Source organism: Heptranchias perlo, chromosome 27, assembly GCF_035084215.1.
Source record: "Heptranchias perlo isolate sHepPer1 chromosome 27, sHepPer1.hap1, whole genome shotgun sequence".
Lineage (NCBI taxonomy): Eukaryota > Metazoa > Chordata > Chondrichthyes > Hexanchiformes > Hexanchidae > Heptranchias > Heptranchias perlo.
This window is the reverse complement of record NC_090351.1, coordinates 17,766,831-17,789,716: the sequence shown is the minus strand read 5'-3', so window position 1 is coordinate 17,789,716 and position 22,886 is coordinate 17,766,831. Positions and strand designations below refer to the sequence as shown.

Here is a 22,886-nt window from a genome sequence, read left to right as displayed (position 1 = left end):
CTTAGGTTGCAAATCAGGATTCCTAAAATAAGACAACAGCAATAGAAATTCAGTTTGATTTACTTTCTCCAGTTGACATTCCCTGGGATGGAACTAACTGACTCCATAATCAAATCAATATACCTCCACAGAATCCAATCGTAAGAAAGAACTTGCATTTATATAGGATATTTCATGTTGTCAGGTTGTCCCAAAGTGCTTTGCAGCCAATTAATTACTTTTGATGTATAGCCATTGTTGTTTTGTAGGCAAATGCAGCAGTCAATATGCACACAAGATCCCACAAACAGCAGTGAGGTTAATGACCAGATAATTTGTTTTTTAGTGTTGTCGGTTGAGGGTTTAAGGTTGGCCAGGACATTGGGAGAACTCCCCATCTCTTTTCAAAAAATGCCATGGGATCTTTTACATCTATTGAACAGGCAGACAGGATGTTGGTTTAACATCTCATCTGAAAGACGGCACCACCAACAAAGCAGCACTCCTTACAAAGCAATAGTCCTTCAGCGCTGCACTGAAGCAACAGCCTAGATTATATGCTCAAGTCCAGGAGTGGGGCTTCAACATACAACCTTCTGAGTGAGAGGTGAGAGGACTACCACCAAGATAAGCTGACACTCGATGTATGTTGCACTTCACAATGAAAATGGATTTGATTTCTTAACAGGATAAATTTTAATCTGGTAATTCTGTCAAAATGCTTTCTGAAAATGTTCTCAGTAACTAAATTTTTTTATGCCAATAATAAGGGTTTAACCAAAAAGAATGATTCAAAAGAATTACATATTTCATAATAACATGATTAAATTTATCCAATTAATTGTCTTTTGTGTCTTTTAATGACTCAATTAAAGGTTTTACTTAATGGCGTCAGCCTCCCCCAAAAGGTTTGGTGTTGATACTTTTTCCCAGACCCGTGACATTGAGCTAAGTGTGGATTCTGTAGTCTGAGTGTGTGCAGTGTACCTAATTTCCCAGGATGTATCAGCCTTTTAGACAGCTATACTGAGGAGTATTTTGCTTTAGTATCTAGCAGTTTCTGCTGAAAAGTTTTTCAAAATTATTTGAAGAAAAGATGGATGATAAATTTCAAAACCTTTATTGAGGTAAAATTCAGATTGAGCTCTTTTTTAAAAGAGAGGGTGTGTATGTAAGTGGAAGAGTGAGTGAAAGAACAAAATGACAGTGTTCTGATCATATATCTGCTGTAGTTTTTCATTTGTGTTCTAGAAACTCTAAAAAGTATATTATGCTGAAGGGGAGAGAGAGAGTCTAGGATTAGAAACAGAGACAGATAGAGACTGTGGTCAAATGAAAAGAAAGAGAGAGGGCTCAGACAGCGAGAGGGAGATTTGCTTCATTTAATGTTAGTTCATGTTTCAAAAAAAAAGCACCAGTTGAATGTGAAGCCAATTATTTATCTTCCTTGTGCTTTACTGGCAGTTAGAAAAGGGCAATACTAATCACTTACACCTGCGAGGCAGAGGTGGAGAGAAAGAGAGAAAGACAAAAATAGAGAAAAAGACAGTTATTTTCTTCATTCTAATTTGATTTTTTTTTAAAAGTTAAATTTTGAAAGTTACCAAAGCCTCTTTTGGGGAAATAAATAGGAAAGATAGAAGAGGAATTGGTTGAAGATGAAGTTTACTCTGGCAAGAGCTCATCAACAACATCTAAATAACTCTGACTCCAGCAAATCGGCTAGGGTCAGGGGTGGGTCTATCTTTAATGGTCCCTTTAAGGACTGCTGGACCCCATGTAGACCTGGCTACCTGACCGGCATCGGCTGCATTCAGGGCAGCCCGATTTTACAAAGGCAGCCTCAAACGTACGATAGGCCCCCTATTTTCATATGCAAAGGGCCTAACACCTGTTTTAGGCACAGGCCTTGTACGCCTCTTTTTCTGCCTTTACCAATATAGTGGGTGTTGCACTTCTGGCATGTATTGAGCATGCATGCCCTGCCCGCCTTATTGGATGCTTAGGCACCTGTTTTGCTCCTGAAGAAAAGGGCGCGACACCATGGAATTTATAGGCCAGTGACTGTCATAATAAACTATCCTGTGTTGTGCAAATTCAGTGTGCACTCTATTGTAATGCCATTATAATGCTCAATGTGCTAAATTACAGTGAAGTACAAACCTGTAGAGGGCGCTCCATGTTGTTTGATCTATACGGTATGGTCCAATTCTATTTTACTTTGGAAGAAGTGACTATCTGAGGAGTGTGAGAGAAAATCAATTTGCTCTTTTTGAATAAATTAACAGTAAAAATCTTAACAGGAGACATTAATAAAAATCTATCATTTACACACCTTCAAAAATAAAAGAGTTATGATATTGCTGTTCATTGTCAACTATGAAAACCTGTCTTTTCTGTTTCTATAGAATAATTCAACAGTGTCTGTTTGTAGTTGTCATTTTTTTGGAAGGGAGAGGAGAAGCTTGATCGTTACAAGCAAGTAGGAAACTATCTTGACTTATGGGGGTTAATCTTACCTTTGGTCAGATTTCGAGCTGGTGGCAGCAGGAGTGGTTGTGTCATCAAAGTCCCTGCTGAGATGTCCAAGCCATTTTGAGGGCTGGGCCTTATTTCAATATTGCTGGCGAGCTGTGAGCATGGTTTCAGCGGCTTGAATGGTAAGCTGAGCTGGCAATGATATCCTCGGGAGAGAACACGGAGTGCCAGCAGCAGATTGGGGATTCTCATGATTTCAGGAGGAACATTCATGCTCTTCCTACTCCCATGAAAATCTTTTTTAAAAAACGTACTTTTTCCTGAATGGCTGCAGTGGGCCCTTTAAGGCCATTCAGTGCCTGTTACCAGTGGGCACACTCCATCCATTGGTACCTCAAATTTGAGTCGGGTCCTTTGACATAGGACCTGGAATAGCATGTTAATAATAGGCTCCCTCCTGAAACAGGTGGGTGCTTGGGCTGCCTATGTACAGGCCCCAACCAAAATGGTGGCAGGTGGGAATGGAGCAGCAAGTGTATCACTGCGATTTTCAGGGTTCTACCACCATATTCACTGGAGAGAGTGGAATGGGAGGCCATGGTGTCCACTCTCACTGCAGGCGCCATCCCAAGGAGAAATGAGAAGCTGATTTGCATAAACCCAATCTGTTTTAAAAAAAGCACAGCTTCAACTTGCTTGTTAGACACTGGTCAGTGGATGTCTACACAAACAAAATCAAAAGCTTGCTTATGTGCATTGGACATACAGCGCAATACATACAAGAATGGTACCATTTGGCAGGGTGTGATGAAAATATGAGTCTAGAAATTACTGTCCACAACATTACCATGCAAAGGTTTAATGAATTTGTATGACGTTCCTTTGACTGCTATTTTAGCTATATTGCCTGCAGATGGGGGAATGTCGTGTGACCGCATAAAGCAACTAACCTGTTCCAGATTCTGGTCTGGCCAGATTACCTGCCTCCTATGGATGATCAGGCAATCTACATTGACAAGGAGAACATCAAAGTCCTCAGTTATAGTGCAACACCACACATCACGAGAATTCAAGGGATTCAGTTATGGGCTTCCCCACTGTAGGTACAAGTACATTAATAAGTGTTACATTGGCTGTAATACAGTCTGACTTATGATCATGTGTAAAATTATTATTTCTTTTTGCGTGTTGCACTAAAAAAAATTTTGGGAAATTATATTCAAAAGATTTGTTGCTGTAATTTCCTACCCAGAAGTTAGCTTTTCATGTCAATGTGCACAAGTGCTGCAATGATAGGCAAACTAATAGCCCTCCAATTCTAAAGCTGTTTGTATAAGTGGCCTTGATTTGCAGCGAGTAGACTGTTTCCCATTTGCCGAATGATTTGAACTGGATAAATTCATTAAAATCTGAAGAGATCGGAATTATATCACCCCACCACCACCACCTGGCATTTATATAGTGCATTTAAAGTAGGATAATGCCCCACTTGCCTTGATGAGTGCAGCTCCAACAACACTCAAGAAGCTCGACACCATCCAGGACAAAGCAGCCCGTTTGATTGGCACCCCATCCACCATCCTAAACATTCACTCCCTCTACCACCGGCACACCATGGCTGCAGTGTGTACCATCCACAGGATGCACTGCAGCAACTCGCCAAGGCTTCTTTGACAGCACCTCCCAAACCCATGACCTCTACCACCTAGAAGGACAAGGGCAGCAGGCACATGGGAACAACACCACCTGCACGTTCCCCTCCAAGTCACACACCATCCCGACTTGGAAATATATCGCTGTTCCTTCATCGTCGCTGGGTCAAAATCCTGGAACTCCCTACCTAACAGCATTGTGGGAGAACCTTCACCACACAGACTGCAGCGGTTCAAGAAGGCGGCTCACCACCACCTTCCCAAGGGCAAAAAGGGATGGGCAATAAATGCTGGCCTTGCCAGCGATGCCCACATCCCATGAACGAATAAAAAAAAGGATGCTTCACAGAGGTCTAAGGAAAGAATGGATTCAGACTCAGAATGGGCGATGAGCACACGCTTGCTTTAATATACATCATCCGGCTTGCTCCATTGAATGCTAGATCCTGCTGGTTGATCACACAATGGTAGTGAGCACACACAGCTATACAGTTTGGGCAAACCTGTTCTTTTAACTGGAACAGGATGTATGATGCTAAGCAACTTGCAAGGAGAGACAAGGCAATAACCATTTCTGCTGAACCCATTTCAAAGTTACTTATCTCAGAGTCTCATTCTATGCTTGAGTGGCCCCTGACTTGGGTACACCATAAACATGGCAAAGTTAGGGTCAATCTGAATAAGCCAATTCAGATACATGTAGCAAAATCTGACTTTTCACCCCATTCAGAGTTCGACCAGTGTCCAAGAAAATGTCCTACTGCACAACGGTGGCCTCATTTCATTTCCACAATGCCATACTGTGTATTCTGCGTAGGCAGAGTACTAGATTCCAGCTGATACGAAGAGGCAAAGTTTAATCATATGCCTGTGTGGGCTTCTCATGGAAGCAGCTAGAGGACTGAAATGTAAGAAAATTAGAAAAAAAGAGATCTCCATACACGACATGAAAAACAATTCTTGATTATCATTTGTGTGACCTGAATGTAAATTAAATTTTACTCATCTCCGAATCACACTACAACTTTCAATGCTTTTTCAAGGTTCAGATTCTAAGTGCACAAAACAGTGAGAGAGATTGCAAACCCACTGAAATACTTCATACCTCAACTTCTGTTTATTTTCATACAGCGAGACTTTAGAACCTGCTAGGTTAAAGCATTCTAATTAGAAATATATGAATTTCAGGGATACATTCACTCCACAATGCTGCATTTATAGCACAAATGCAGCCTGGATCAGAAGACTGAACCCAGCCTGACAGCAGAGTGAGGGAGTTACTTGGCTTCACTTCGGAGTCAGTTCAAGCCTTCACGCTGACTTCCATGCCACAAGTTTAGCGTCAGTGCAAAGCCAAATACTGCTCAGCAGGCCTGGATCCAAAGTCTGGGTGTGTCTCTTGCTGTCAACTTTATCCAGTATCAGTTCAGGTATGCACTGTTTCAATGCAAAGGCAGCTTAAGCAATACGGGGCAGAAGAGAAATTTTAGCAGCATTTGGTGCTGTATTAGGAGGCTATACCTCAGACTCATCTTCTGCATAAGTCGTCGGCCCACCATAGCAGAGGAGCTGATATTTGAGAGCAAGGCAAGCTGTGTTAGTGACAGGAGTTACTCATTTTTCCAGCAATCAGGAAAGCAGCTGTAAAAACATCGCATGTCTTCTGCACGCTATTTATGTGACATAGCCTTTTATGATGTACAAACTGCAAATTACATTTCAGTGTGATTAAAGTAAATAGATTGATTCTCACTCAAATAAAATCGGGATACTTGCAGTGTACAACAGTGTGACTTTACACATGGGCATTTGTGGATATTGGATTGTCCAATAAGATCGCAGCGCAGTTTCATCTGAACTGACATTAAGGCCCTGATATTACCAGGGAGGCGGGATGGCAGTGGGGGAGCGACTGGGCGGGTGGGTAACCTGGAGTGAGGCATCGTTAAACCTGGGAGCAGCCTTCTCCCTGGGCTACTCCATGCTGTAATTTTAGCTCCTTTCTGCAGCATCAGTCAGTGGAGGACTGCACCTTTAAATAGGGCTCCTCCAGCTGACAGCCTATGCTGCGGCTGCGCAGTCCGCCCGCTGCGCAGCTTTCCAGTGCAAAACTGGAAGCCAAGGTAAGTGCGTTCAATTAGGCTGCGATCGCGTGCGGAGCACCCCGAATTCACTGGGTGCGTTACCCACGCGCCCAGTCGACCCCCCCGCTGCCAACCCGCCTCCCTCCTAATATCGAGCCCTTAATTTTTCGTGTACCAGAAATGGCAAACAAATTTAATCCTTACCTGTTTGGGTGTCCCATCATTTCTGATTCACTTCAGGTGAAAGCAGGCGGGAAGGGCCAGACCCATGAGGTGAGTGCCTTTATTGCACTGCTTATGGGCCCGGAGGAACAGGAGTGCTTCATCCAGGCACAATAAGCTCACCTGGCATAATCGACCCCCGCGATTAGCCCCCTCCCCCCCCAAGGTGGCCCCCCTGCCCAATACTGGCCCCCTATTCCCCCCCCCACCCCGATGCTGGACTCCCACACCAAAGCCAGACCCTCCCCCCAATGCTGGACACCCTCCCGATGCTGGACTCCCCCCATAGTGCCCCCCCCCACCCCGATGCTGGACACCGCCACCCTCACTTGATGCTATACTCCCCCAGTGGTGGACCCCCGACCTTCTTAAAGGCCCACCCAATATTATCCACATCTCCCCACCCCTCCGATTTCTTCCATAGCCTACGATCTCTCCCTCCCTCCCGTCCTCCTCTCCGATTCGCGGCTCCTTTCCCTCCCGACAAGCAGCCGGCCTTTCAATCTGGCTGCCTGGCGCATGGGAAACGCTGAAGCACAAATACTTACCTTCAGTTGAGTTGCGGTCACAGATTCCGATGCATTCATTTGGCTTCTTGGTACCCCACGCGAATACCTACGGATACACTGGGTTCCCAGCCCCGAGCTAATATCATGGAGGTTAAAGTTGATTAAAAACACATTTATATGTTTGGTGTGAAAAGGCTGCCTCGACCTGAGGTGGCAAAAGTCATCATAGAGAAGTATAAATGCTGCCAGCTTTTACAATTCTACAGCTCCCTAGCTTCAGCTCATCGTGGTAATGTGCCAGGGCTCCATGGGTGGATGCACACCCTTGTTATGATCTTCAAAGTCACAGTTAAAAGATTCCAAAAAGGTCTTTAAGATTTTGGACACTTTGTGATTTTGATTTGAAAATAGTTTAAACTAATAAGCAATGTATTGCAAATTGTCTGCTGGATATCTTTTGCTTCTGTCTAGTATCATAAATAACCTTGCAACCTCCAATCCAAAATAGTAAAGGTTAATTGTTCATCCTGTAGCAAGTTACGCTCATTCACAGCGCACATAAATATACATTTTGTATTAAAGGATATTTTGCTGTGAACGGAGCAAAAAAATTTGGGAGCCTAAATTGGAACTGTCCGACCTGGAGTAAAATACGGACACTTGCTTCTGAGCTGGTTAAAGCTGTATGAGTTCATGATTATTAAACAATAATGTCCCTTTTCACTCATTTTCTGCTATTGTGCATTACACCTTTTTGCCGGGAGGTGGGAATGCTTAAATCAGTGCTAAACACAGATCAGTGCTTTCTATTAGCACTACACCATGTTTTATTCACATTTACTTTTTTCACTAAAATTAGTGAAGATAGTAATTTCAGATCCTTAGGGGCCGATTTTCGGATGGCCGAGCGGGTGCACTGGGGGCAGGGGGGCTCCTAAAATGGCGCAATCCCAGAGCGGGTTCGGAGCCCGGCTCCAACCCGCTGACTTCCGGTTTCCCCAATGACGCGTTCGGGTGCGCGCACAGCTCCCGCATGCGGGACTCCCACCGGCAATTAAAGCCGGCGGGATGATAATTTACATTGTTATTTAGGTAATTGAAGTACTTGACAGACCTCATTGACTGGAGATTTTGGCAGGGGTGCAATTTTCATGGATCCTCAGCGTGTTTCCCGTCCTTTGGGAAACATTCCCTGTTGGAGCAGACGTGTTTCAGCCAGCAGCCAGTGGGAGATGCAAAGGATTATTTAACGGTTGGGGGGAAAACCTCATTTATTGCAGCAGGGCACTCTGTCACTTCAGACAAAGTTTTGGCTGCAACTCCTTTGCCTTTCCACTCAAAAAATTATTGATTTACACCCTAAACACTGCTGTGCAAACACATTTACCTACTTTGCGGACCCCCTCAAACTCACGCCGTCAGGATGGGGGGGGGGGGGTGCCATAGCTGCATTCATTACTTCATCCGAGGACGAGCAACATCACCAGCCTCGCCAGGCACGTCGTCCACCTCCGCCACGTGGAGCTCCACAACATAGCGCCACAGGCACCTGCACAAAATAGTCGTGCAACTACACATACACCCACTGTAGGGTGACCCAATGGGTGGCATCAAGTGTGGGTGTTCATGGTGAACCTCATGAAAGGGACTTATTACGCAAGCCAGTCAAGAATGGCCAAGACGTGGCAGTAGTGGTGACAATAATATTTAATGTGCCATTAACAAAAATCAAATATAAATAAAAAACATGACAGACCGTCAAATACCCTTGTGCATCCCCTTTGTGCTCACAAAGCCTTTGCCTTACGCTTACAAGTACTCCTACGTGGTGCATCCCCTTTGGCTGCAGCAGAGGTAGTGGCAGGTTGCTCTTGTTCATGACCTAACCGATTAGATGCTTTGGGCCTACGCCCTCTGGGTTTTGGTGCCCATGAGGGCCCCTCCAAGACTGCTCCACCTGCACCTGTGCAGGGGCAGACTCGACCACCTGGAGAGGAGGCAGCATTGCGGGTACTGGTTGAGAGGGGGGCAACAGGTGAGACATGGGAGCGCTTTGAGTGGCGTCCCCACTTCCATGTCCCCTTTCGTCACCATCCCTCTCCTGGTCCAGGCCCACATCACTCCTACCACCCTGCTGGACGACAGTTTGGAGGACATGTGTGAAGCCTTGTAAGGGCAGTGCTAGTGTATCTGCCTGCCGGTTTAAGGTGGCAGAAAGTTGCTCACCCTGAGTCTGAAAGGCCGTTGTCAGGGCCTCAATGGACTCATTGGTGAGCCTTGCTTGAAGTTCGATGGAGGTTCACCTTCCATCCATCGCAGACGTTCCAGCGACACTATCTCAGAGATGCCCTCACGTTCCTGTGACAGTACCTCAGAGATTTCCTCCTGCACCTGTGCCACCATTCCACTCATGCAGGAGTTTGACTCCTCCAGCTTCTGCGCGATTGTGGAGAGTGCGATGGCACTTGTTCCAGCACCGCACAAATGTGCTGCTGCCACTCGATCATTCTCCTTTTAAAGTATGGCCACCAGGGTTCAGCATCTGTGTCCAGCTGAGCAGAGCCTGGAGAAGAGTGCTCCCACCGATGCGGACTCTCCACAGCTGCCCCTGCCACCAGTGCCTGCTCGTGCTCATGTGTGTGGTGACTCACCATATGCGAACCCAACTAAGTGAGGACGGGGGCCCACTGAGGTGTGTGTATCTGCACTGGTGGATGGCTCGCTCAGATGTGATGGTGCCCCCTCAGAGGCCGGCAGGTCCTCTGAGGAGACGCCCTCTGCCGTCACGGCGGTCACTGAAGGCCCTGATAGAGAACAGAAGGCAATATTAAGCATGATGACAGATGTTGAGGTGCTGAAGATGGCAAGGCATGTTAACATCATTTGCTATTGTGAGTGCTGAATGTTAAAGTTCTGACACCAGCCGTTTGTCGGGTGGCAGTCTCGGCATCCCCGACGGACAGGCACTTGAGGGTGCGGCTCAGTTCAAGAGCCTCCTGCTCCACATCCGTGAGGACAACTTGATGTTGCATTCCCCCCTCCAGTCTTCGCCCTCTCCCGTGCATTCTGGGCTCTCTTCCCCTGTAAGGGGAGAAAGTAGTGAGGGATGGTGACGTGGCCAACTGCTGAATGCATTGGTTTGGTTGAGACTGACTGTGAAAGAGATGCAATTGCAGGTAAATTGAAGGCACTTACTGTGGCTTCCAGGTTTCCCGTTGTCAACCTGCGCAGCGGGCGGACTGTGCACCCGCATCACAGGCTGTCAGCTGGAGGAGCCCTATTTAAAGGGGCAGTCCTCCAATGCTGCTCCTGCAGCAAACAGTCAAAATTACAGAATGGAGCAGACCAGGGGAAAGGCTGCTCCCAGATCTAACGATGCCTCACTCCAGGTCCAGCTGGATGGGGTGAGGAGGAGGAGTGAGATTTTCTACCCAGCAGATGGAAGGAAGTGGCCTGTCTGTGCCACCAAGACGGCCTGGCTCGAGGTGGCAGAGGAGGTCACCAGTAGTAGCAACGTCTCCCGCACATGGATCCAGTGCAGGAAGCACTTCAATGACCTAACTAGGTCAGCCAAAGTGAGTGCACTTACTCATTCTCCTAGACTCCATCTTTCACATCACGGCCCCCACCCTACAACTCCTTCTGCACTGCCAACACTACTCTATCACATCACTCCTCACACCCACTCAAAGCTCATCCTCATCTTACCTGCACTTATTCACCTTGCCAGTACTCATCCCACCACTACCACTCAACCCAATCCTCATACAATCTCATGGCTCTATCTCATACTCACCCTCTCATGCTTCTCTTTCACGGTCAGCCTCACCCAACCTGCCACTACCTGTGCTGCAGCCACAGGGCATGCATCACATATGTGTAGTAGGAAGCGTAAGGCAAACGTGTCGTGAGCATGAAGGGGATGCACAAGGGTATTTAAGGGTTTGTCATGGTTTTTACTTATATTTGATTTCTGATCAACTCACATTACATATTATATTGTCACCACTACTGCCACGTCTTTGCGAATCTTGTCTGGTTTGTGCAATAATGCCCTTTCCTGAGGATCAGCATGAAGACCTACAACTAATGCCACCCATTGTGTCACTGCAGAGTGGGTGTAGGTGTATTTGCAGGGCTCTTTTGTGCAAACGACTGAGGGACGTTGGCGATGTCCCCGGTGGCACCCTGGAAGGATGCGGAGGAGAAGTTGTAGAGGGCAGTGGTGACTTTGACAGCGACAGGTAAGAAGATGGTGCTCAGGCCAGCCGGGAGCAGCTTGGCATGAAGGAGGCTGCAGATGTCCACGACTACATGTCGAATGACTCTGAGCCTCCGTGTGCACTGCTGCTCAGAGAGGTACAGGAAGCTGAGCCTCGGTCTGTGGACCCTGTGGCGAGGGTAGTGCCTTCTGCGACGCATCTCCCTTTGCGGTTGCCCTCCCTTCTGCTGTGCAGGTGGATGTGTCACAGCACTATGTTGTGGAGCTCCACATGTCCTCCGAGAAGGTCATGACTGCAGCTATGGCGGCCCCCGATCCGGAAGATGTACGTTTGAGGGGGTCCGCAAGGTAGGTAAATGTGTTTGCACACTGGGGTTGAGGTTCCAAGTTGGTGAATTTTATTGTTAGGAGGAAGGTGGTGGAGGCCAAACTTTGTCCAAAGTGACAGAGCGGCCTCCAGCAATGAGTGAGGGTCTCCCCCACCCCACCTGTCAAATGGACCTTTGCAGCTGCCACCACTGTCTGGTGGCTGCAACATGTACATTTCAACTGGAAGTGTTTCCCCCAGTACGGGAAACATGCTCAGTTGAGATGAAAATCCCACCCCTCCTAAAATATCCTACAAATCGGGTCTGCTAACAACCTGAACTATGTAATTAATTGCCTTAAGTGGGATCCCGCCGGCTTTAATTGCCGGCGGGAGTCCCGCATGCGGGGGCTGCGCGTGCATCTAAGGGCATCACTGGGGAACCCGGAAGTGGGCGGGTTGGAGCCGGGGTTCCGGACCCGCCCAGGGAATCCCCGATTTTCGGAGACCCCCCCACGAACCCGCCGGCTCGGATGTCCAAAAATCGAGTCCTAAGTGTCTCAACTATCACAGTGAGGTAAATTGCCCCTTTCAGTGTCGGCCCAGCAGCTTTAAGTGGGGACGGGACTTCCCTTTTGGAGACCAGCTGACTGCCTCCCCCCAAAATTAATGGCCTTCTTTAGTCCGATATGTGTACAAAAACAAAATATTTCCTTTCAGAAAACAGTCCACAGAGTTTCATTTTAAATTTACAAGATATTAGCCTATCTAGAATTTCATATGAAACAGATATATTGGAGTTTTTTTGGTTTGAAGCAGGACAGACCTCTGTTCCATCACAATAAGGAATAGGCAGAAGTCAAAAGTATCACTCCAGACAGTAGCAAACAAAGCAATCATTATTGGGGTTTTATGGAATTAACTTAACATGGCAGATTAGTAATACAAAGGTGAATTTTAATTTCAGCTGTACAAAAGCAACTGTTGATCTCATTGTGCACTTATCATGTGGTTTTTTACAGCCTAGGTTATTTAAATGTCTATTTGGGAGCACCCTAACATGCCTGGGTTAAACCGAAAGTGGGCGCATTGGAGACGGGATGCAGTCCTGCTCCAAAAATCAACTATTTTTACTGCCCACCCGCCCCCAACACCCCCATTCCTGGGATTTAAAATTACCCCCCTGGTATTTGGAAGGTCTTTTGTTATCTTCTAGTGTCTGACTTGCATATTAAATAGCTTGGTCCTGAGAACCACTATTATGCATTTGTATGCATGCAATGTTTCAAAAACAGGCAAGAATTTCTGTTGCAATTTACATGGGATAACTTGCCTTTGGAAGACCAGCTGACTGCCTCCCCCCAAAATTAACGGCCATCTCTAGTCCGATATGTATACAAAAACAAAATATTTCCTTTCGGAAAACAGTCCACAGAGTTTCATTTTAAATTTACAAGATATTAGCCTATCTTATGAAACAGATATATTGGAGTTTTTTTGGTTTGAAGCAGGACAGACCTCTGTTCCATCACAATAAGGAATAGGCAGAAGTCAAAAGTATCACTCCAGACAGTAGCAAACAAAGCAATCATTATTGGGGTTTTATGGAATTAACTTAACATGGCAGATTAGTAATACAAAGGTGAACTTTAATTTCAGCTGTACAAAAGCAACTGTTGATGTCATTGTGCGCTTATCACGTGGTTTATTTACAGTCTAGGTTATTTAAATGTCTATTTAGGAGCTCTTTTAAAACAGAGAGAAAGAAAGTGTTTACTTTTCATTGGTATATACTTATACTGTATGCTCAGTGGTATGTCCTTAAAGGAACTCCAGTTATCCTCAACTACAGTTTTTCTTAAGTACTATCCTCCAGTCAGTTTGTTTAAACTCTTCCCTTGTTGCCTTGACTTTGACTCTCTTAAATTTGTTCACAGATACTGGTTTATCCCAAGTCATTCTATGTTATGGTCACTGTCATCTAGGGATATCACTGCTTTCATACCCAAGTTTACCATCTGGGTCACTTGCCATTACTAGGAAAATCCATCTCTTTTAAAAAAGAACTGTTTAAATAAAACACAATAAAAAGTGGCCCAAAGCAGCAGGGGTTCAATTTTATATCCAAAATAAACAATCACGAGTGACACTCTCACCACTGTACTTTATGCCTGTCTGCAATTATTTGGATCGATTTCAGTATCTCACGATGGCCTTTTGAATTTATTTCTCCTCCTAAAGTGTTGGCTGTAACAGTGCTTTCCTTAACATTAGACAGGCTCGGGATTAATGCAATCTGGCAGACAGCGTGAGATTATGTTCCATTTTTTATTTTCTCAAAATGAAGCCAAGATACTAAGTAACTGCATTAAAAAAATGTGGTTTTAAATTATTAGAATATGTGTTAATAAATAATTTGTACGGTCAAATAGTCCAAATAATACTGACCAGAATCACTTCTGTTTAAGTGTATATTGGGGAAATTGTGACAGATTATCTAACATCAAATTAAGGAATCGTTCCCAGCATCTTTGGCAAATTAAGGGTGGGAACAGATCTTCAATGTCACCACAAATCTTTGAAAGATTGCTCTGGCCCTCAAAGTGACAAAACACAGATGAACTATCACAAACCCTAGCCCTGCTCATTCTGTTAGGGACTGGAATGTTGATAAATTGTCATTCCACACTACATTTTACATGTAAAACCAGCAAGGTCATGGGAATCTGTTGCATGATTCACATCCCCCTCATAAAATTGAGTTCCTACTCTATGAGATAGATAATATATATTCTGGCCCTCTGATTTGTCCATTCTCCCTGTGGCGAAGTATCTAGCAGCAGTGCCTCTCCAACAATAGCATGGCTTAAACAAGGAATTTGGGGAATAATAATGGCTAAGGCCCCATGTCCTACAAGTGTGGCACAGCGCATTGAGGCACCTGTGCTTTCCTGCAGTATGGCATGCATATTATATGTTACTTTATATATTATAGAATTATGCAACATTTTAACATTTGATTCAATATCAATATATTTTTACATACCATATCAAATTGGATTTGGTTTTAAATATTAGTCCTAAATCTGGCATAATATGTTACAGTCTTGCTTATAGCATGTGTCACACTTTAACTGTACTTCGCTCATCACATCTCTCTCAAACTTCCACCATATCCTTTGATCCTGTGAGTAACTGCACAGCAGATCCACTAACTGTTTATATTTCTATGAGCTTTTGATCTTGGCTTGATCGAGATTAAGATATTCTTAACTCCATAACTAAGATCAAGCAGAAGAGGTTGAAACACTTTTAATTCAAATATAAAGTAAACCAGTATTGTATATATTTTGCTGTTTCAGAAAAAAAAACCTCCCACTTCCAGGACCCATTACAGAGATGGTTTATTTGGCCCGGTTGCCAACTCAGAAGCAGCAAGGAACACACAACAGCAAGCATTTCTTAGCTTCAAAAGGCAGTGGATTTGGTTGTTAAGACAGTTTGTTTAGAAAAACTAAAAATATTCAGCATCAAAATAGAACCAAACAATTGGTGCATATATTCAGCACTGAGTAAATAACATCACTTCTTTACTATTCTTGGATGCCGCAGGAGTTGTACTTGGAAGATATTTACGTCTGTTAGGCAATTTCAGTGCGATAATATTAGTTTGCAGTGAAATTGTTTTATGGTTAATTTAATTTTATAGTAAACGACTGCCTTACTCATTTTTTCCTCTCAAGGTTTGATCTGGGACACAAACATGTCCATGACTCAGTTGTCAATCATTCTGTGATTGACCAAAAGAAGGTGAGGTTGAAATCGGGCGAGTTGATTAGTATCTTTATTCCCTTTCCTCAAGCATGATAGGTGAATCAGAGGTACCAGGCAGCAGTGTCAAAGTGATTAGAAGCAGTCAATCAATTCAGATAACAATTAAAAAGTGAAAAAGCAAAAAAAGTGTCTTTTATTGGCAGACAGCCAATTTAACCAGCTCATCACTAAAACAGGATTTACTGTACTTACTTATCTGTCACAAATTCCAAACCAATAAAACATATTGCAGTCGGGACCATAATCAGGTTAAGTGCCAGCAATTACATTCTGATGTACTTTGAAGTATCAAAACCCCCAGACCTTTGTTCCGTTGTAAATCAAACATGTTTATCAAGTAGTTGCAACAAAACTTAGTAAGGCTTATGCTGATTCAGATAGTAATAATGTGGCTAAATGCTTTCATTTTGTTTATGAAATGGAAGAAACAATCACACACTGAACAAAGGCAAGGCTAATGGGAAAACTACGAAGGGGATTTAGGTCACTCTGGTTTTTAAAAAAAAATCATATGTTTTTCCTTTCAAAATAAAGCATGAAACTCACTTCCACATTCCCAGCCACATGAAGTACATATTGATTGAACTGAGTGTGTTAAATATTAAGCATGATTTGTGAAGCAAATATTTCTATTGTGATTCAGACTTCAACACTAGGGTTCATATATTTTCCCTCAAAAACGAAAAGCTTTACAGGTTAAACTGCTATTCATCATTCTTTAACTATATGCTGCATAGGGGTTAAAAGATACAAAGACATGTCGCAAATACCAGAAATATTCTTAATTAATTAAAGTGCACCATTGTTGTAAATAGGTTACATATTTGGAAAACTGAAAGAGGAAACTTACATTTTAAACTAAATGTTTCTGAATCAGGTAACCTAGAGCTTTGGTGTGTGTTTTTTTTTTAACTACACTAATAAATCTGTAAAGCTAATACATTTGGCAACTGGTTCACATGGGCATTCAAAATGTTCTAAAATAGACTGCTATCAGGCTGTATCGCCAATTTACTATTTTTTTTTGTTATGTACATTAATGCGACCTTTTGTTTCACCTTTTCAGTTTGCAAGTGAAGTAGGATGATGAAAGTGCGTAGGCCCGTGTGTAGGTGGTGTGGGAGGAAGCAGCAGTGAACAGCGAGAAGAACCTCTCTGCTGATAAGCAGCTTCCTGAGCATTCAGGAAAATGCAGCAGTGTACATTATAGGCAGGGATTACCACAGAGAGAGAGCGAGAGAGAGAGAGAGAAAGAAACACAAAGCTTCTGCTGAATATTTTAGCTTTTACTTTAGGTGAGTAAAGAAGTGGAAAAGCTAACAGAAAACACAGGGGGCCAGAAATTGGCTTTGCCTTGAATGGGTTTGAACTTGAGAAGTTGTGTGGTTGAACTGGTTTTCAAAGTCCAATTTGGCTGCTCCTGCCAGCATTGCAGTTTGAAGTATGTCGACGGAATTGTGAAACTGTTTAAAATACATGCCTGTTCCTGCCTTTTTTCTACCTCATTCTACTATGGTCTCTGCACTTTTAGAAACAAACTTCATGGACACAGTCTGAGCAACAGTCAGCTGCTGCCATGGTGGTGTAACACTGCCCTGCATACATTTTAAATGTATTCCTGTTATTGGTAAGTAACTTTTTGAGATATTTTCTGTTGCTGTTTGATTAAAATGATGTACCATAAATGACAGTTTTATACCTGCTTCTGAACTCTGCTTTTTACCAGTGACAGGAAAATGGTTAAATACATTACATGTATAGGCATATTAACAAGATAAACCAAGATTAATCCTGCATAAATTAAAAAGCGGACACAAATATAATATTGCATTGTCATTTGTAGCGTGTAATGAAAAAATATTTATTCAAATATCTAAACTGTTCGGCATCATTTAAAAGAGGTATAAAGCATTGAGATGGTAGTTCACAGATTTATAAATAGTGAAGATAAAATATGAATGAACCAGAATTTATGAAGTTTGAAAATACAGCTCTTTTTAAATGTATGTACATTATGAGACAAGGAGTTCTACTGTGCTGGCATTCAAGTCTTTTAGCTGACTGATAGAACTAGTTTTTCTGAAAATAGGATAAGCATGTATGTGGCCTTTATACCAAATACAGACCAGTGAGGGAGTGCCACATAGATCAGTTTATGGGTTGTTCTTTCTGCTTTCACTTTAGGTACAAATGAACAGCACACTACCTCTCTAAGACAGTATATGCAATGCAGCTGTAGATTATGAATGTACTCATAACTAGGACCCATGCAGCATAGCAACTATAAAAGTTGTATTTAAAATTACATTAATTGAAAGTCAAATTGAATCTATTATCATTATAAAGAAACAGAAAGCTTAAGTATAAGTAATTTTTGTTAAGTACGTAACCATATGGACAATTTTTCTGTCATTAAGATAAGATTTTTCTGCAATACGACTAAAGTCTCTTACAATGAGTTAGCTCCCAGCTTATGAGGCTGCAAAGCTAAGGACTATACAATAGTAAACTGAAATTCAAAAGCACTTCCTGTTGGTTAGGAATAGATGCTCTTGGATGTCAGTTAATACTTTGAGCTATTGTAGCTTCTTGGTTATGCGTAACACTAGCAAGCATTCACAAAGATTGCCATAGGCACAGGAGAATTGTATATCTTGTGAGCACAGTTTTATTTCGAGTACAGTTAACTCCTTTTAAGCAATTGCTAAATATTCTATTCGGGAAACCGGCATGTTAAATCCAAAATCTATTAACTTTCATTGCATTTTCCCTTTGAGACAGAATTCTTCCTGTTAACTGAATAACTTCTGCTCATTTCTCATTCTTCTATAAAGTTCAGCTATAAATTATCATATTCTATACCATGCTCAGGGAAGAGCAACAGGACTAATCCCAAGTGTAAAGGGGATAAGCAATAAGAGGATATTTGAGAAGCTGTGCTGTACAGTGTGGAACGGACATTTTGTGGAACCTCACTGAAATATATAAAATATTAAATGGCATATTAAAGGAGTTCAAGGAGGCGGCTCACCACCACCTTCTCAAGGGCAATTAGGGATGGGCAATAAATGCCGGCCTCGCCAACGACGCCCACAACCCACGAACGAATAATAAAAAAAGACATTACTATAAGTTACTTCAAATTAAGCCAGGAAGGTAGAAACAGAGGACATAAATTCAATTTGGTAAAAAGTAACTTTAAAACAGTTGCATTAGGAAGAAGAGTGGTAAAGGTTTAGAATAATCTGCCATACTAATTAGGAACATAAGAACAGGAGTATGCCATTCAGCTCCTCGAGTCTGTCCCTCCATTCAATTAGATCCTGGCTGATCTATACCTTAACTCCATCTACCTGCTTTGTTTACGTAACCCTTAATACATTTGCCTATCAAAAACCTATCAATCTCAGTTTTGAAATTTTCAATTGACCTAGCTTCAACAGCTTTTTGAAGGAGAGTTTCAGATTTCCAGTTCGGCCTAGCTCTAATTTTAAGGTTATGCCTCCTTGTTCTGGACTCCCCCACCAGAGGAAATAGTTTCTCTCTATCTATCCTATCAACTCCTTTAATCATCTTAGACACCTCAATTAGATCACCCCCTAATCTTCTATACTCAAAGGAATACAACCCTAGTCTATGCAACTCCTAATTTAACCTTTTTAGCCCCGGTATCATTCTGGTGAATCTGCGCTGCACCCCCTCCAATGAAGACAAAAAATATTAAGAGAGGCTCAAGATGTAACTGAATGCAATAGTGGGAGAGTTAGAATTGTAGAAAAATGAACTTTGATGGTCATTTCATATCCTTAACTTTTGTTAGGTTATTATATTCTTATTTGGAAGCAGTACAAAGGGATGCTGATGATGGAGGAATCAGTAACCATTTGTTTCAGAGAGATATAGCAGTCGTGCGCCTTCTCTTAATGTGACCCACAGTATTTTACTTGTATCATACATGTGATGTACACAGCAGTGCCAGCTTTTAAATATGTAAGGAAACTTACAACACCATGTTATAGTCCAACTGTTTTATTTGAAAATCACAAGCTTTCGGAGGCTTTCTCCTTCGTCAGGTGGCGGAGCAGGCTCGAGGGGCCGATTGGCCTACTCCTGCTTCTATTTCTTATGTTCTTATGTTCTACGTATGTTGTAGTATCATGTACAGATTAGTGTGTAGGTAATGAGCCTTTCTACGTATGTTGTAGTATGATGTACAGATTAGTGTGTGCGTAATGGACTTTTCTACGTATGTTGTAGTATGATGTACAGATTAGTGTGTGCGTAATGGACTTTTCTACTTATGTTGTAGTATGATTAACAGATTAGTTTGTGGATATTCTGATGTGAGTTAAAAAAGATGTTTATAGTGTCGCCATTCGCTCACCTGACGAAGGAGAAAGCCTCCGAAAGCTTATAATTTTCAAATAAAACAGTTGGACTATAACCTGGTGTTGTAAGATTCCTTACATTTGTCAACCCCAGTCCATCACCGGCATCTCCACATCATAGCTTTTAAATAGGTATGGGGTGGAACTTTCAACTTTGGCGGGGGTGTAAAACAGGCAGTAGTGGATCAGCTGCCCATTATACACCCCGACCAACCCTCCACCAGCTTTTTCACGCCCCCCCCGAAGTTGAAAATTCCATGCAATGTTTTTAATTACCATCATCCATTAGAAGAGGAAATTGTTACATCAATAATCAATATTACTATAAGCAATGTGTCTAGTTTACATAAAGAAACCAGATACTGACTATGGTTTAAAACCATGCATCTTGCAGGAAAAATCCCATTACCTGTACTACAGTAATTGTTATATCAGTACAATCTGTCAGGCCAAATACCTTAACAAAGTATTATTCAATTGCTCTTTTTGCTCTACTTTCATTTTCTTTACACAACAGGTAACATCTGAATTGAAAGATATACAGCAAAATTCCTCATTGCATTGTTTGACATCAATAAACTATGTATATAGACATACAAACCCACAAGTAACTTTACACTATAAACATCTTTTTTAACTCACATCAGAATATCCACAAACTAATCTGTTAATCATACTACAACATACATAGAAAAGCCCATTACCCACACACTAATCTGTACATCATACTACAACATAAGTAGAAAAGTCCATTACGCACACACCAATCTGTACATCATACTACAACATACGTAGAAAGGCTCATTACCTACACACTAATCTGTACATGATACTACAACATACGTAGAACATAAGAACATAAGAAATAGAAGCAGGAATAGGCCAATCGGCCCCTCAAGCCTGCTCCGCCATTCAATAAGATCATGGCTGATCTGATCCTAACCTCAAATCTAAAGAACACAAGAAGTAGGAGCAGGACCCGGCCACTCAGCCCCTGGGCCCGCTCCGCCACCCACAGGGCCTTGACCGATCCGAACTCAGCTTCATGTCCAATTTCCTGCCCGCTCCCCGTAACCTCTAATTCCCTTTACTTCTAGGAAACTGTCTATTTCTGTTTTAAATTTATTTAATGATGTAGCTTCCACAGCTTCCTGGGGCAGCAAATTCCACAGACCTACTACCCTCTGAGTGAAGAAGTTTCTCCTCATCTCAGTTTTCAAAGAGTAGCCCCTTATTCTAAGATTATGCCCCCGTAGTATGCATCATACTACAACATACGTAGAAAGGCCCATTACCCACACACTAATCTGTGCATCATACTACAATGTAGAAAGGCCCATTACCCACACACTAATCTGTGCATCATACTACAACATACGTAGAAAGGCCCATTACCCACACACTAATCTGTGCATCATACTACAATGTAGAAAGGCCCATTACCCACACACTAATCTGTGCGTCATACTACAACATACGTAGAAAGGCCCATTACCCACGCTCTAATCTGTGCATCATACTACAACATACGTAGAAAGGCCCATTACCCACGCACTAATCTGTGCATCATACTACAATGTCGAAAAGCCCATTACCCACACACTAATCTGTGCATCATACTACAATGTAGAAAGGCCCATTACTCACACACTAATCTGTATATCATACTACAACGTAGAAAGGCCCATTACCCACACACTAATCTGTACATCATACTACAACGTAGAAAGGCCCATTACCCACATACTAATCTGTACATCATACTACAATGTAGAAAGGCCCATTACCCACACACTAATCTGTACGTCATACTACAACGTAGAAAGGCCCATTACCCACACACTAATCTGTACGTCATACTACAATGTAGAAAGGCCCATTACCCACACACTAATCTGTACGTCATACTACAACGTAGAAAGGCCCATTACCCACACACTGATCTGTACATCATACTACAATGTAGGAAAGTCCATTACCCACATAATAATCTGTTAATCATACTACAACATACGTAGAAAGGCCCATTACCCACGCACTAATCTGTACATCATACTACTACATAGAAAGGCCCATTACCCACACATTAACCTGTACGTCATACTACAATGTAGAAAGGCCCATTACCCACACACTAACCTGTACATCATACTACTACATAGAAAGGCCCATTACCCACACATTAACCTGTACGTCATACTACAATGTAGAAAGGCCCATTTCCCACACACTAATCTGTACATCATACTACAACGTAGAAAGGCCCATTACCCACACACTAATCTGTACATCATACTACACCGTAGAAAGGCCCATTACCCACACACTAATCTGTACATCATACTACAATGTAGAGAGGCCCATTACCCACACACTAATCTGTACATCATACCACAACGTAGGAAAGCCCATTACCCACATAATAATCTGTGCATCATACTACAACATACGTAGAAAGGCCCATTACCCATACAATAATCTGTGCATCATACTACTACGTAGAAAGGCCCATTACCCACACACTAATCTGTGCATCATACTACTACGTAGAAAGGCCCATTACCCACACACTAATCTGTACATCATACTACAACGTAGAAAAGCCCATTACCTACACAATAATCTGTGCATCATACTACAACATATGTAGAAAGGCCCATTACCCACACACTAATCTGTACATCATACTACAACATAGAAAGGCCCATTACCCACACAATAATCTGTACATCATACTACAACGTAGAAAAGCCCATTACCCATACAATAATCTGTGCATCATACTACAATGTAGAAAGGCCCATTACTCACACACTAATCTGTACATCATGCTACAATGTAGAAAGGCCCATTACCCACACACTAATCTGTACATCAGACTACAACATACGTAGAAAGGCCCATTACCCACACACCAATCTGTACATCATACTACAATGTAGAAAGACCCATTACCCACACACTAATCTGTGCATCATACTACAACGTAGGAAAGCCCATTACCCACATAATAATCTGTTAATCATACTACAACATACGTAGAAAGGCCCATTACCCACGCACTAATCTGTACATCATACTACTACATAGAAAGGCCCATTACCCACACACTAATCTGTGCATCATACTACAATGTAGAAAGGCCCATTACCCACACACTAATCTGTGCATCATACTACTACGTAGAAAGGCCCATTACCCACACACTAAT

At 42.6% G+C, this 22,886-nt stretch overlaps 1 protein-coding gene and 1 long non-coding RNA gene across 2 annotated transcripts in view; one reads left to right on the top strand and one right to left on the bottom strand.

Annotated features, from left to right (window-relative positions):
• The window catches only part of LOC137344443 (uncharacterized), a 92,373-nt gene that overhangs the window by 50,254 nt on the left and 19,233 nt on the right, over positions 1-22,886 (bottom strand). The window lies entirely within an intron of this gene.
• LOC137344442 (receptor-type tyrosine-protein phosphatase R-like) overlaps positions 16,478-22,886 on the top strand; it is an 86,251-nt gene continuing 79,842 nt past the window's right edge. The window contains exons 1-2 of the mRNA XM_068007412.1: positions 16,478-16,582; positions 16,819-16,914. The gene's annotated coding sequence lies outside the window, so the exon portion shown is untranslated. The remainder of the gene's footprint in view (positions 16,583-16,818; positions 16,915-22,886) is intronic.